The sequence below is a fragment of the Heptranchias perlo genome, unplaced genomic scaffold, assembly GCF_035084215.1.
Source record: "Heptranchias perlo isolate sHepPer1 unplaced genomic scaffold, sHepPer1.hap1 HAP1_SCAFFOLD_208, whole genome shotgun sequence".
NCBI lineage: Eukaryota > Metazoa > Chordata > Chondrichthyes > Hexanchiformes > Hexanchidae > Heptranchias > Heptranchias perlo.
Window position 1 is genome coordinate 485,723 of NW_027139222.1, and position 18,203 is coordinate 503,925.

Sequence of the window (18,203 nt, forward strand, 5' to 3'; positions counted from 1 at the left end):
CGGTGTACCACCCGCCCTCCAAAACCCACAGTGTACCCACCCGCCCTCCATACCCACAGTGTACCCACCCGCCCTCCATACCCACAGTGTACCCACCCGCCCTCCAAAACCCACAGTGTACCCACCCGCCCTCCAAAACCCACGGTGTACCCACCCGCCCTCCAAAACCCACAGTGTACCCACCCGCCCTCCAAAACCCACAGTGTACCCACCCGCCCTCCAAAACCCACGGTGTACCCACCCGCCCTCCAAAACCCACGGTGTACCACCCGCCCTCCAAAACCCACGGTGTACCCACCCGCCCTCCAAAATCCACGGTGTACCCACCCGCCCTCCAAAACCCACGGTGTACCCACCCACCCTCCAAAACCCACAGTGTACCCACCCACCCTCCATACCCACAGTGTACCCACCCGCCCTCCAAAACCCACGGTGTACCCACCCACCCTCCAAAACCCACAGTGTACCCACCCGCCCTCCAAAACCCACGGTGTACCCACCCGCCCTCCAAAACCCACGGTGTACCACCCGCCCTCCAAAACCCACGGTGTACCCACCCGCCCTCCAAAATCCACGGTGTACCCACCCACCCTCCAAAACCCACGGTGTACCCACCCGCCCTCCATACCCACAGTGTACCCACCCACCCTCCAAAACCCACGGTGTACCCACCCGCCCTCCAAAACCCACAGTGTACCCACCCGCCCTCCAAAACCCACGGTGTACCCACCCACCCTCCAAAACCCACAGTGTACCCACCCGCCCTCCATCCCCACAGTGTACCCACCCACCCTCCAAAACCCACGGTGTACCCACCCGCCCTCCAAAACCCACAGTGTACCCACCCGCCCTCCAAAACCCACGGTGTACCACCCGCCCTCCAAAACCCACAGTGTACCCACCCGCCCTCCAAAACCCACGGTGTACCCACCCGCCCTCCAAAACCCACGGTGTACCCACCCGCCCTCCAAAACCCACGGTGTACCCACCCGCCCTCCAAAACCCACGGTGTACCCACCCGCCCTCCAAAACCCACAGTGTACCCACCCGCCCTCCAAAACCCACAGTGTACCACCCGCCCTCCAAAACCCACAGTGTACCACCCGCCCTCCAAAACCCACAGTGTACCCACCCGCCCTCCATACCCACAGTGTACCACCCGCCCTTCAAAACCCACAGTGTACCACCCGCCCTTCAAAACCCACAGTGTACCACCCGCCCTCAAAAACCCACAGTAAACCCACCCGCCCTCCATACCCACAGTGTACCCACCCGCCCTCCAAAACCCACAGTGTACCACCCGCCCTCCAAAACCCACAGTGTACCACCCGCCCTCCAAAACCCACAGTGTACCCACCCGCCCTCCATACCCACAGTGTACCACCCGCCCTTCAAAACCCACAGTGTACCACCCGCCCTCAAAAACCCACAGTAAACCCACCCGCCCTCCAAAACCCACAGTGCACCACCCGCCCTCCATACCCACAGTGTACCCACCCGCCCTCCAAAACCCACGGTGTACCCACCCGCCCTCCATACCCACAGTGTACCCACCCGCCCTCCAAAACCCACGGTGTACCCACCCGCCCTCCATACCCACAGTGTACCCACCCGCCCTCCAAAACCCACGGTGTACCCACCCGCCCTCCAAAACCCACGGTGTACCACCCGCCCTCCAAAACCCACGGTGTACCCACCCGCCCTCCAAAATCCACGGTGTACCCACCCGCCCTCCAAAACCCACGGTGTACCCACCCGCCCTCCAAAACCCACGGTGTACCCACCCACCCTCCAAAACCCACAGTGTACCCACCCGCCCTCCAAAACCCACAGTGTACCCACCCGCCCTCCAAAACCCACAGTGTACCCACCCGCCCTCCAAAACCCACGGTGTACCCACCCACCCTCCAAAACCCACAGTGTACCCACCCGCCCTCCATACCCACAGTGTACCCACCCACCCTCCAAAACCCACGGTGTACCCACCCGCCCTCCAAAACCCACAGTGTACCCACCCGCCCTCCAAAACCCACGGTGTACCCACCCACCCTCCAAAACCCACAGTGTACCCACCCGCCCTCCATACCCACAGTGTACCCACCCACCCTCCAAAACCCACGGTGTACCCACCCGCCCTCCAAAACCCACAGTGTACCCACCCGCCCTCCAAAACCCACGGTGTACCACCCGCCCTCCAAAACCCACAGTGTACCCACCCGCCCTCCAAAACCCACGGTGTACCCACCCGCCCTCCAAAACCCACGGTGTACCCACCCGCCCTCCAAAACCCACGGTGTACCCACCCGCCCTCCAAAACCCACGGTGTACCCACCCGCCCTCCAAAACCCACAGTGTACCCACCCGCCCTCCAAAACCCACAGTGTACCACCCGCCCTCCAAAACCCACAGTGTACCACCCGCCCTCCATACCCACAGTGTACCACCCGCCCTTCAAAACCCACAGTGTACCACCCGCCCTCAAAAACCCACAGTAAACCCACCCGCCCTCCAAAACCCACAGTGTACCACCCGCCCTCCATACCCACAGTGTACCCACCCGCCCTCCAAAACCCACGGTGTACCCACCCACCCTCCAAAACCCACAGTGTACCCACCCGCCCTCCATACCCACAGTGTACCCACCCGCCCTCCAAAACCCACGGTGTACCCACCCACCCTCCAAAACCCACAGTGTACCCACCCGCCCTCCAAAACCCACGGTGTACCCACCCGCCCTCCAAAACCCACGGTGTACCACCCGCCCTCCAAAACCCACGGTGTACCCACCCGCCCTCCAAAATCCACGGTGTACCCACCCGCCCTCCAAAACCCACGGTGTACCCACCCGCCCTCCAAAACCCACGGTGTACCCACCCGCCCTCCATACCCACAGTGTACCCACCCGCCCTCCAAAACCCACGGTGTACCCACCCACCCTGCAAAACCCACGGTGTACCCACCCGCCCTCCAAAACCCACGGTGTACCCACCCACCCTCCAAGACCCACGGTGTACCCACCCACCCTCCAAAACCCACAGTGTACCCACCCGCCCTCCAAAACCCACAGTGTACCCACCCGCCCTCCAAAACCCACAGTGTACCCACCCGCCCTCCAAAACCCACAGTGTACCCACCCGCCCTCCAAAACCCACGGTGCACCCACCCACCCTCCAAAACCCACAGTGTACCCACCCGCCCTCCATACCCACAGTGTACCCACCCACCCTCCAAAACCCACGGTGTACCCACCCGCCCTCCAAAACCCACAGTGTACCCACCCGCCCTCCAAAACCCACGGTGTACCCACCCACCCTCCAAAACCCACAGTGTACCCACCCGCCCTCCATACCCACAGTGTACCCACCCACCCTCCAAAACCCACGGTGTACCCACCCGCCCTCCAAAACCCACAGTGTACCCACCCGCCCTCCAAAACCCACGGTGTACCACCCGCCCTCCAAAACCCACAGTGTACCCACCCGCCCTCCAAAACCCACGGTGTACCCACCCGCCCTCCAAAACCCACGGTGTACCCACCCGCCCTCCAAAACCCACGGTGTACCCACCCGCCCTCCAAAACCCACGGTGTACCCACCCGCCCTCCAAAACCCACAGTGTACCCACCCGCCCTCCAAAACCCACAGTGTACCACCCGCCCTCCAAAACCCACAGTGTACCACCCGCCCTCCAAAACCCACAGTGTACCCACCCGCCCTCCATACCCACAGTGTACCACCCGCCCTTCAAAACCCACAGTGTACCACCCGCCCTCCATACCCACAGTGTACCCACCCGCCCTCCAAAACCCACGGTGTACCCACCCACCCTCCAAAACCCACAGTGTACCCACCCGCCCTCCAAAACCCACGGTGTACCCACCCGCCCTCCAAAACCCACGGTGTACCCACCCGCCCTCCATACCCACAGTGTACCACCCACCCTCCAAAACCCACAGTGTACCCAACCGCCCTCCAAAACCCACAGTGTACCCACCCGCCCTCCAAAACCCACAGTGTACCCACCCGCCCTCCATACCCACAGTGTACCCACCCGCCCTCCATACCCACAGTGTACCCACCCGCCCTCCATACCCACAGTGTACCCACCCGCCCTCCATACCCACAGTGTACTACCCGCCCTCCAAAACCCACAGTGTACCCACCCACCCTCCAAAACCCACAGTGTACCCACCCGCCCTCCAAAACCCACAGTGTACCCACCCGCCCTCCAAAACCCACAGTGTACCACCCGCCCTCCATACCCACGGTGTACCCACCCGCCCTCCATACCCACAGTGTACCCACCCGCCCTCCAAAACCCACGGTGTACCCACCCGCCCTCCAAAACCCACAGTGTACTAACCGCCCTCCAAAACCCACAGTGTACCCACCCACCCTCCAAAACCCACAGTGTACCCACCCACCCTCCAAAACCCACGGTGTACCCACCCACCCTCCAAAACCCACGGTGTACCCACCCACCCTCCAAAACCCACGGTGTACCCACCCACCCTCCAAAACCCACGGTGTACCCACCCACCCTCCATTCCCACGGTGTACCCACCCGCCCTCCAAAACCCACAGTGTACCCACCCACCCTCCATACCCACAGTGTACCCACCCGCCCTCCAAAACCCACAGTGTACCCACCCACCCTCCATACCCACAGTGTACCCACCCACCCTCCATACCCACAGTGTACCCACCCACCCTCCATACCCACAGTGTACCCACCCACCCTCCATACCCACAGTGTACCCACCTACCCTCCATACCCATGGTGTACCCACCCACCCTCCATACCCACAGTGTACCCACCCACCCTCCATACCCACAGTGTACCCACCCACCCTCCATACCCACAGTGTACCCACCCACCCTCCATACCCACAGTGTACCCACCTACCCTCCATACCCATGGTGTACCCACCCACCCTCCATACCCACAGTGTACCCACCCACCCTCCATACCCACAGTGTACCCACCCGCCCTCCAAAACCCACGGTGTACCCACCCACCCTCCAAAACCCACAGTGTACCCACCCGCCCTCCAAAACCCACGGTGTACCCACCCGCCCTCCAAAACCCACGGTGTACCCACCCGCCCTCCATACCCACAGTGTACCACCCACCCTCCAAAACCCACAGTGTACCCAACCGCCCTCCAAAACCCACAGTGTACCCACCCGCCCTCCAAAACCCACAGTGTACCCACCCGCCCTCCATACCCACAGTGTACCCACCCGCCCTCCATACCCACAGTGTACCCACCCGCCCTCCATACCCACAGTGTACCCACCCGCCCTCCATACCCACAGTGTACTACCCGCCCTCCAAAACCCACAGTGTACCCACCCACCCTCCAAAACCCACAGTGTACCCACCCGCCCTCCAAAACCCACAGTGTACCCACCCGCCCTCCAAAACCCACAGTGTACCACCCGCCCTCCATACCCACGGTGTACCCACCCGCCCTCCATACCCACAGTGTACCCACCCGCCCTCCAAAACCCACGGTGTACCCACCCGCCCTCCAAAACCCACAGTGTACTAACCGCCCTCCAAAACCCACAGTGTACCCACCCACCCTCCAAAACCCACAGTGTACCCACCCACCCTCCAAAACCCACGGTGTACCCACCCACCCTCCAAAACCCACGGTGTACCCACCCACCCTCCAAAACCCACGGTGTACCCACCCACCCTCCAAAACCCACGGTGTACCCACCCACCCTCCATTCCCACGGTGTACCCACCCGCCCTCCAAAACCCACAGTGTACCCACCCACCCTCCATACCCACAGTGTACCCACCCGCCCTCCAAAACCCACAGTGTACCCACCCACCCTCCATACCCACAGTGTACCCACCCACCCTCCATACCCACAGTGTACCCACCCACCCTCCATACCCACAGTGTACCCACCCACCCTCCATACCCACAGTGTACCCACCTACCCTCCATACCCATGGTGTACCCACCCACCCTCCATACCCACAGTGTACCCACCCACCCTCCATACCCACAGTGTACCCACCAACCCTCCATACCCACAGTGTACCCACCCACCCTCCATACCCACAGTGTATGCACCCACCCTCCATACATATGGTGTTCCCACCTACCCTCCATACCTATGGTGTACCCACCCACCCTCCATACCTATGGTGTGCCCACCTACCCTCCATACCTATGGTGTACCCACCCACCCTCCATACCCACAGTGTACCCACCCATCTTCCGTACCCCACAGTGTACCACCCACCCTTCATACCCATAGTGTACCCACCTACCCTCCATATATATGGTGTACCCACCTACACTCCATACCCATAGTGTACCCACCCACCCTCCATACCTATGGTGTACCCACCCACCCTCCATACACATGGTGTACGCACCCACCCTCCATACCCATGGTGTACCCACCTACCCTCCATACCTATAGTGTACCCACCTACCCTCCATACCCATGGTGTACCCACCCACCCTCCATACCCATAGTGTACCCACCCACCCTCCATACCCATAGTGTACCCACCCACCCTCCATACCTATGGTGTACCCACCCACCCTCCATACCCATGGTGTACCCACCCAACCTCCATACCCATGGTGTACCTACCTACCCTCCATACCCATAGTGTACCCACCCACCCTCCATACCTATAGTGTACCCACCCACCCTCCATACCCATAGTGTACCCACCCACCCTCCATACCCATAGTGTACCCACCTACCCTCCATACCTATGGTGTACCCACCTACCCTCCATACCCATAGTGTACCCACCTACCCTCCATAACTATGGTGTACCCACCCACCCTCCATACCCATAGTGTACCCACCTACCCTCCATACCCATGGTGTACCCACCCACCCTCCATACCCATAGTGTACCCACCCACCCTCCATACCCATAGTGTACCCACCCACCCTCCATACCCATGGTGTACCCACCTACCCTCCATACCCATAGTGTACCCACCCACCCTCCATACCTATAGTGTACCCACCTACCCTCCATACCCATGGTGTACCCACCCACCCTCCATACCCATAGTGTACCCACCCACCCTCCATACCCATAGTGTACCCACCCACCCTCCATACCTATGGTGTACCCACCCACCCTCCATACCCATGGTGTACCCACCCACCCTCCATACCCATGGTGTACCTACCTACCCTCCATAACCATAGTGTACCCACCCACACTCCATACCTATAGTGTACCCACCCACCCTCCATACCCATAGTGTACCCACCCACCCTCCATACCCATAGTGTACCCACCTACCCTCCATAACTATGGTGTACCCACCCACCCTCCATACCCATAGTGTACCCACCTACCCTCCATACCCATGGTGTACCCACCCACCCTCCATACCCATAGTGTACCCACCCACCCTCCATACCCATAGTGTACCCACCTACCCTCCATAACTATGGTGTACCCACCCACCCTCCATACCCATAGTGTACCCACCTACCCTCCATACCCATGGTGTACCCACCCACCCTCCATACCCATAGTGTACCCACCCACCCTCCATACCCATGGTGTACCCACCTACCCTCCATACCCATAGTGTACCCACCCACCCTCCATACCCATAGTGTACCCACCCACCCTCCATACCTATAGTGTACCCACCTACCCTCCATACCCATAGTGTACCCACCTACCCTCCATACCCATAGTGTACCCACCTACCCTCCATACCTCTGGTGTACCCACCCACCCTCCATACCCATAGTGTACCCACCCACCCTCCATACCTATAGTGTACCCACCCACCCTCCATACCCATAGTGTACCCACCCACCCTCCATACCCATGGTGTACCCACCCACCCTCCATACCCATGGTGTACCCACCCACCCTCCATACCCATAGTGTACCCACCTACCCTCCATACCTCTGGTGTACCCACCCACCCTCCATACCTCTGGTGTACCCACCCACCCTCCATACCCATAGTGTACCCACCCACCCTCCATACCTATAGTGTACCCACCCACCCTCCATACCCATGGTGTACCCACCCACCCTCCATACCTATAGTGTACCCACCCACCCTCCATACCCATAGTGTACCCACCTACCCTCCATACCTCTGGTGTACCCACATACCCTCCATACCCATGGTGTACCCACCCACCCTCCATACCCATAGTGTACCCACCCACCCTCCATACCTCTGGTGTACCCACATACCCTCCATACCCATGGTGTACCCACCCAGCCTCCATACCTCTGGTGTACCCACCCACCCTCCATACACATGGTGTACCCACATACCCTCCATACCTCTGGTGTACCCACATACCCTCCATACCCATGGTGTACCCACCCACCCTCCATACCTCTGGTGTACCCACCCACCCTCCATACCCATGGTGTACCCACCCACCCTCCATACCTCTGGTGTACCCACCCACCCTCCATACCTCTGGTGTACCCACCCACCCTCCATACCTCTGGTGTACCCACCCACCCTCCATACACATGGTGTACCCACATACCCTCCATACCTCTGGTGTACCCACATACCCTCCATACCCATGGTGTACCCACCCACCCTCCATACCCATGGTGTACCCACCCACCCTCCATACCCATGGTGTACCCACCCACCCTCCATACCTCTGGTGTACCCACCCACCCTCCATACCTCTGGTGTACCCACCCACCCTCCATACACATGGTGTACCCACCTACCCTCCATACCCATGGTGTACCCACCTACCCTCCATACCCATGGTGTACCCACCTACCCTCCATACCCATGGTGTACCCACCCACCCTCCATACCCATGCTGTACCCACCCACCCTCCATACCCATGCTGTACCCACCCACCCTCCATACCTCTGGTGTACCCACCCACCCTCCATACCCATGGTGTACCCACCTACCCTCCATACCCATGGTGTACCCACCTACCCTCCATACCCATGGTGTACCCACCCACCCTCCATACCCTTGCTGTACCCACCTACCCTCCATACCTATGGTGTACCCACCTACCCTCCATACCTATGGTGTACCCACCCACCCTCCATACCCACAGTGTACCCACCTACCCTCCATACCTATGGTGTACCCACCCACCCTCCATACCTATAGTGTACCCACCCACCCTCCATACCCACAGTGTACCCACCTACCCTCCATACCCATGGTGTACCCACCCACCCTCCATACCCATGCTGTACCCACCTACCCTCCATACCTATAGTGTACCCACCCACCCTCCATACCCATGGTGTACCCACCTACCCTCCATACCCATGGTGTACCCACCTACCCTCCATACCCATGGTGTACCCACCCACCCTCCATACCCATGCTGTACCCACCTACCCTCCATACCTATGGTGTACCCACCTACCCTCCATACCCATGCTGTACCCACCCACCCTCCATACCCATGCTGTACCCACCCACCCTCCATACCTCTGGTGTACCCACCCACCCTCCATACCCATGGTGTACCCACCTACCCTCCATACCCATGGTGTACCCACCCACCCTCCATACCCATGCTGTACCCACCTACCCTCCATACCTATGGTGTACCCACCTACCCTCCATACCCATGCTGTACCCACCCACCCTCCATAAAGCTCCCCACGAACAGCCCTAGTGATACAACTATGGCACAGGATTTGATGCAGTGGGTCACCCCGCCATAACAGCGCCATGTCCCACACTACCTGCGTGTGCGATGATTCTCTCTCTCTCTCTCAGTGCTGCCAGCTTCTCCTCCCAATGGAACACTCGCCCCAATCACAATCAGATGGGGGAATAATGGTGAGAGGGTCTCATTCTGCGGGTACTGTGTGAGGAGGGCTGTTTCTAATCAAGCTTTGCTGAAAGCCTTCCATTGATGGCGCCATTCCTGGCCACTCTACCTGCGGCCATCAATATAAATCCAATCCTGAGGCAGTGCTGAGCGCAATCAAGGCAGAGTCTGAAGTCTCCCAGCACGGCCAGATGATTAAAATGATCTACCTTATCAGGATATAGTGCCAATGGAGGGTACATGGGTACACCATGGTATGGAGTGTGTTACACAAATTATAATATAGAGGCTGGAGTGTGTTACACACAGGATAATACACAGGCTGGAGTTTGTTGCATACAGGATAATACACAAACTGGAGTTTGTTACACACAGGATAATACACAGGCTGGATTGTGTTACACACCATATAATGCACAGACTGGAGCGTGTTACACACAGGATAATATACAGACTGGCATGTGTTACATGCAGGATAATACACAGACTGGCGTGTGTTACACACGGGATAATATATAGGCTGGAGCGTGTAACACACAAGATATATTGTGTTACGCAGATGATATATTTTTCAGGTTGAATGGTGTTTGTTATAAACAGCAAAATATATATGGCGGAGTGTGCTACACACAGGATAATATACAGGCTGCACTGTGTTACACACAGGATATATTTTTCATACTGGATTGTGTTGCACGCCATATAATATATAGGCTGGTTTGTGTTACACGCAGGATTATATACTGGGTATATTTTTCAGATGGGAGTAGGTTACACACAGGGTAATGTGCAGAATGGAATGTGTTACACACAGGATAATATATAGACTGCAGTATGTTACACACAGAATGATATGCAGGCTGCAGTGCAGGATCTAACATACAGGCTAATGTACAAACTGGAGTGTGTCACATCAAGGATATATTTTTCAGACTGGATTGTGTTACACACAAGATAATATACAGGCTGGATTGTGTTACACACAAGATAATATCCAGGCTCGAGCATGTAACACACAGGTTATATTGTTCAAACTGGAGTGCGTTACACAGATGATATATTTTGCAGACTGAATGGAGTCTGCTACACACAAGATAATATACAGGCTGGTCTGTGTTACACACAGGACAATTTACAAAATTGAGTGTGATAAACACAGGATAATATATGGGCTAAAGAGTTCTACACACAGGAAAATATACAGGCTGGACAGTGTTACAGACATGTTAATATACAGGCTGGGGTGTGTTGCACACAGGATAATATACAGACTGGATTGGTTTACACACAGGATGATATACACACCGCAGTGTGTTAATAACAGGATAATATACAAACTTGAATGTGTTACACACAGGATAATACATAGGCTTGAGTGTGTTACGCACGGGATAATATACAGGCTGAGTATGTTACATGCAGGATAATTTACAGAATGGAGGATGTGACACACAGGATAATATACAGTCTTACACAAAGAATCTTTTTTTCAGATTGGAGTGTATTGCACGCAGGATAGAAAAGCAGAATATTTTTTTAAAAGCTAAGAGACGAAGAAATGTTGGTATTCAGAGGGATTTGGGTGTCCTTGGACATGAATCACAGGAAGTTAACATGCAGGTACAGCAAGTAATTAGGAAGGTAAAGGGTATGTTGGCCTTTATTGCAAGGAGGTTGAAGGATAAAAGTAAAGAGGTCTTGCTGCAATTATACAGGGCTCTGGTGAGACCCCACCTGGAGTACTGTGTACAGTTATGGTGGTAACACATTCCATTCTGCACATTACCCTGTGTGTAACCAACTCCCCTCTGAAAAATATACCCTGGATCTAACACACTCCAGCCAGTATATAACCCTGCGTGTAACACAAACCAGCCTAGAAATTATACTGCGTGCAACACAATCCAGTCTGAAAAATATATCCTGTGCGTAACACAGTGCAGCCTGTAAGGTTTTAAGGAAGGATATACTTGCCTTAGAGGGGGTGCAATGAAGGTTCACTAGATTAATTCCTGGGATGAGAGGGTTGTCCTGTGAGGAGAGATTGAGTAGAATGGGCCTATACTCTCTGGAGTTTAGAAGAATGAGAGGTGATCTCATTGAATCATATAAGATTCCGTGAGGGCTTGACAGGGTAGATGCTGAGAAGATGTTTCCCCTGGTTGGAGAGTCTCGAACTAGGGGACATAGTCTCAGGATAAGGGGTCGGACATTTAGGACTGAGATGAGGAGGAATTTCTTCACTCAGCGGGTTGTGAATCTTTGGAATTCTCTACCCCAGAGGGCTGTGGATGCTGAGTCACTGAGTATATTCAAGACTGAGATCAATAGATTTTTGGACTCGAGGGGAATCAAGGGATATCGGGATCGGGCGGGAAAGTGGAGTTGAGGTTGAAGATCAGCCATGATCTGATTGAACAGTGGAGCAGGCTCGAGGGGCCGAATGGCCTACTCCTGCTCCTATTTCTTATGTTCTTATATATTTTCCAGACTGGAGTATATTATGCAAAGGATAATGTAGAGGCTGGTGTGTGATAGACACACGATAATAAAGACTGGATTGTGTTACACACAGGATAACAAAGAGGCTGGAGTATGTTACACGCAGGGCATTATCCAGGCTGGAGTGTGTTACACATAGCATAACACACAGGTTGGAGTGAGTTACACACAGGACAATATACAGGCTGTAGTGCATTACACACAAGATAATATACAGGTTGGAATGTATTACACGCAGGATAATGTAGAGACTGGAGCATGTCACTCATGTTTAATATGAGGTTATCTCTGATATGAGGTCAGCTCTGATATGAGGTCACCTCTGATATGGGGTTAGCTCTGATATGAGGTCAGCTCTGATATGAGGTCAGCTCTGATATGAGGTCAGCTCTGATATCAGGTTATTTCTGATATGAGATTATCTCTGATATGAAGTTAGCTCTGATATGAAGTTAGCTCTGATGTGAGGTCACCTCTGATATGAGGTTAACTCTGATATGAAGTTACCTCTGACAAGAGGTTATCTCTGATATGAGGTCAGCTCTGATATGAGGTCACCTCTCATATGTTGTGAGCTCTGATATGAGGTCACCTCTGATATGGGGTTAGCTCTGATATGAGGTCAGCTCTGATATGAGGTTAGCTCTGATATGAGATCAGCTCTGATATGAGGTCTGCGCTGATATGAGGTTATCTCTGATATGAGGTTATCTCTGATATGAAGTTACCTCTGACATGAGGTTATCTCTGATATGAGGTCAGCTCTGACATGAGGTCACCTCTCATATGTGGTGAGCTCTGATATGAGGTCACCTCTGATATGAGGTTAGCTCTGATATGAGGTCAGCTCTGATATGAGGTTAGCTCTGATATGAGGTCAGCTCTGATATGAGGTCAGCTCTGATATGAGGTCACCTCTGATATGAGGTCAGCTCTGATATGAGGTCAGCTCTGATATGAGGTCAGCTCAGATATGAGGTTAGCTCTGATATGAGGTTATCTCTGATAGGACAACTCTGATATGAGGTCAGCTCTGATATGAGGTCACCTCTGATATGAGGTCAGCTCTGATATGAGGTCACCTCTGATATGAAGTTAGCTCTGATATGAGGTCAGCTCTGATATGAGGTCACCTCTGATATGAGGTTAGCTCTGATATGAGGTTCGCTCTGATATGAGGTCAGCTCTGATATGAGGTCACCTCTGGTTTGAGGTTAGCTCTGATATGAGGTCAGCTCTGAAATGAGGTTCGCTCTGATATCAGATTATCTCTGATAAGAAGTTAGCTCTGAAATGAAGTTATCTCTGATATGAGGTTAACTCTGATATCAGGTTCGCTCTGATATGAGGTCAGCTCTGATATGAGGTCACCTCTGATATGAGGTTCACTCTGAAATGAGGTCAGCTCTGATATGAGGTCACCTCTGGTATGAGGTTAGCTCTGATATGAGGTCAGCTCTGATATGAGGTCACCTCTGGTATGAGGTCAGCTCTGATATGAGGTTATCTCTGATATGAGGTTAGCTCTGATATCAGATTATCTCTGATAAGAAGTTAGCTCTGAAATGAAGTTATCTCTGATATGAGGTTACCTCTGATATCAGGTTCGCACTGATATGAGGTCACCTCTGATCTGTGGTTAGCTCTGATATGAGGTCACCTCTGATATGCGGTTAGCTCTGATATGAGGTCAGCTCCGATATGAGGTCACCTCTGATATGAGTTTAGCTCTGATATGAGGTTATCTCTGATATGAGGTCACCTATAATATGAGGTTAGCTCTGATATGAGGTCAGCTCTGATATGGGCTTAGCTCTGATATGAGGTCAGCTCTGATATGAGGTCAGCTCTGATATCAGGTTATTTCTGATATGAGATTATTTCTGATATGAGATTATCTCTGATATGAAGTTAGCTCTGATATGAAGTTAGCTCTGATATGAGATCACCTCTGATATGAGGTTAGCTCTGATATGAGCTTATCTCTGATATGAGCTTATCTCTGATCCGAAGTTAGCTCTGATATGAGGTCACCTCTGATATGAGGTTATCTCTGATATGAGGTTATCTCTGATCCGAAGTTAGCTCTGATATGAGGTCACCTCTGATATGATGTCGGCTCTGATATGAGGTGAGCACTGATATGAGGTCACCTCAGATATGAGGTTCGCTCTGTTATGATGTTAGCTCTGATATGAGATCAGCTCTGATATGAGGTTATCTCTGATATGAGATTTACCTGAGGAAGGAGGAAGCCTCCGAAAGCTTGTGAATTTAAAATAAAATTGCTGGACTATAACTTGGTGTTGTAAAATTGTTTACAATTGTCAACCCCAGTCCATCACCGGCATCTCCACATCCTGATATGAGATCACCTCTGATATGAGGTTATCTCTGATATGAGGTTATCTCTGATATGAAGTTACCTCTGATTTGAGGTTATCTCTGATATGATGTCAGCTCTGATATGAGGTCACCTCTGATATGAGGTTAGCTCTGATATGAGGTCAGCTCTGATATGAGATCACCTCTGATATGAGGATCGCTCTGAAATGAGGTTATCTCTGATATGAGGACACCTCTGGTATGAGGTTAGCTCTGATATGAGGTCAGCTCTGAGATGAGGTTAGCTCCGATATCAGATTATCTCTGATAAGAAGTTAGCTCTGAAATGAGGTTACCTCTGATATGAGGTTATCTCTGCTAAGAAGTTACCTCTGACATGAGGTTAGCTCTGATATGAGGTTATCTCTGATATGAGGTCACCTATAATATGAGGTTAGCTCTGATATGAGGTCAGCTCTGATATGAGGTCACCTCTGATATGGGGTTAGCTCTGATATGAAGTTACCTCTGATTTGAGGTTATCTCTGATGTGAGGTCAGCTCTGATATGAGGTCACCTCTGATATGATGTCGGCTCTGATATGAGGTGAGCACTGATATGAGGTCACCTCAGATAAGAGGTTCGCTCTGTTATGATGTTAGCTCTGATATGAGATCAGCTCTGATATGAGGTTATCTCTGATATGAGATCACCTCTGATATGAGCTTATCTCTGATATGAGGTTCTCTCTGATATGAAGTTACCTCTGATTTGAGGTTATCTCTGATATGATGTCAGCTCTGATATGAGGTCACCTCTGATATGAGGTTAGCTCTGATATGAGGTCACCTGTGATATGAGGTTATCTCTGATATGATGTCAGCTCTGATATGAGGACACCTCTGGTATGAGGTCAGCTCTGATATGAGGATAGCTCTGATATGAGGATAGCTCTGATATGAGGATAGCTCTGATATGAGGTTAGCTCTGATATGAGGTCAGCTCTGATATGAGGTCACCTCTAATATGAGGTTAGCTCTGATATGAGGTCAGCTCTGAGATGAGGTTAGCTCTGATATCAGATTATCTCTGATAAGAAGTTAGCTCTGAAATGAAGTTATCTCTGATATGAGGTTACCTCTGATATCAGGTTCGCTCTGATATGAGGTTAGCTCTGATATGAGGTTATCTCTGATAAGAAGTTACCTCTGACATGAGGTTATCTCTGATATGAGGTCAGCACTGATATGAGGTCACCTCTGATATGGGGTTAGCTCATTTATGAGGTCACCTCTGATATGAGGTCACCTCTGATATGAGGTCACCTCTGATATGAGGTTAGCTCTGATATGAGGTTATCTCTGATATGAGATCACCTGTAATATGAGGTTAGCTCTGATATGAGGTCAGCTCTGATATCAGGTTATTTCTGATATGAGATTATCTCTGATATGAGGTTAGCTCTGATATGAGCTTATCTCTGATATGAGGTTATCTCTGATATGAAGTTAGCTCTGATATGAGTTCGCCTCTGATATGAGGTTATCTCTGATCCGAAGTTAGCTCTGAAATGTGGTCAGCTCTGATATGAGGTTAGCTCTGATATGAGGTCACCTCTGATATGAGGTTATCTCTGATATGAGGTTATCTCTGATATGAAGTTACCTCTGATTTGAGGTTATCTCTGATGTGAGGTCAGCTCTGATATGAGGTCACCTCTGATATGATGTCGGCTCTGATATGAGGTCACCTCTGATATGAGGTTATCTCTGATATGAGGTTATCTCTGATATGAAGTTACCTCTGATTTGAGGTTATCTCTGATATGAGGTTAGCTCTGATATGATGTCGGCTCTGATATGAGGTGAGCACTGATATGAGGTCACCTCAGATATGAGGTTCGCTCTGTTATGATGTTAGCTCTGATATGAGATCAGCTCTGATATGATGTTATCTCTGATATGAGATCACCTCTGATATGAGGTTATCTCTGATATGAGGTTATCTCTGATCTGAAGTTACCTCTGATTTGAGGTTTACTCTGATATGAGATCAGCTCTGATATCAGGTTATCTCTGATGTGAGGTCAGCTCTGATATGAGGTTAGCTCTGATATGAGGTCAGTTCTGATATGAGGTCACCTCTGGTATAAGGTTATCTCTGATATGAGGTCACCTCTGATATGAAGTTATCTCTGATATGAGGTTAGCTCTGATATGAGGTTATCTCTGATATGAGGTCACCTCTGATATGAGGTTAGCTCTGATATGAGGTCAGCTCTGATATGAGGTCACCTCTGATATGAGGTCAGCGCTGATATGAGGTTAGCTCTGATATGAGGTCACATTCGATATGACGTCAGCTCTCATATCAGTTCAGCGCTGATATGAGGTCACCTCTGATATGAGGTTATCTCTGATATGAAGTTACCTCTGACATGAGGTTATCTCTGATATGAGGTCAGCTCTGACATGAGGTCACCTCTCATATGTGGTGAGCTCTGATATGAGGTCACCTCTGATATGAGGTCAGCTCTGATATGAGGTCAGCTCTGATATGAGGTTATCTCTGATATGAGGTTAGCTCTGATATGAGCTTATCTCTGATATGAGGTTATCTCTGATATGAAGTTAGCTCTGATATGAGTTCGCCTCTGATATGAGGTTATCTCTGATCCGAAGTTAGCTCTGAAATGTGGTCAGCTCTGATATGAGGTTAGCTCTGATATGAGGTCACCTCTGATATGAGGTTATCTCTGATATGAGGTTATCTCTGATATGAAGTTACCTCTGATTTGAGGTTATCTCTGATGTGAGGTCAGCTCTGATATGAGGTCACCTCTGATATGATGTCGGCTCTGATATGAGATCACCTCTGATATGAGGTTATCTCTGATATGAGGTTATCTCTGATATGAAGTTACCTCTGATTTGAGGTTATCTCTGATATGAGGTTAGCTCTGATATGATGTCGGCTCTGATATGAGGTGAGCACTGATATGAGGTCACCTCAGATATGAGGTTCGCTCTGTTATGATGTTAGCTCTGATATGAGATCAGCTCTGATATGATGTTATCTCTGATATGAGATCACCTCTGATATGAGGTTATCTCTGATATGAGGTTATCTCTGATCTGAAGTTACCTCTGATTTGAGGTTTACTCTGATATGAGATCAGCTCTGATATCAGGTTATCTCTGATGTGAGGTCAGCTCTGATATGAGGTTAGCTCTGATATGAGGTCAGTTCTGATATGAGGTCACCTCTGGTATAAGGTTATCTCTGATATGAGGTCACCTCTGATATGAAGTTATCTCTGATATGAGGTTAGCTCTGATATGAGGTTATCTCTGATATGAGGTCACCTCTGATATGAGGTTAGCTCTGATATGAGGTCAGCTCTGATATGAGGTCACCTCTGATATGAGGTCAGCGCTGATATGAGGTTAGCTCTGATATGAGGTCACATTCGATATGACGTCAGCTCTCATATCAGTTCAGCGCTGATATGAGGTCACCTCTGATATGAGGTTATCTCTGATATGAAGTTACCTCTGACA

General features: G+C 51.7%; 1 protein-coding gene across 1 annotated transcript in view; it reads left to right on the top strand.

Annotated features, from left to right (window-relative positions):
- Positions 1–18,203, top strand: part of LOC137310061 (transcription factor PU.1-like) — a 98,516-nt gene that overhangs the window by 41,723 nt on the left and 38,590 nt on the right. The window lies entirely within an intron of this gene.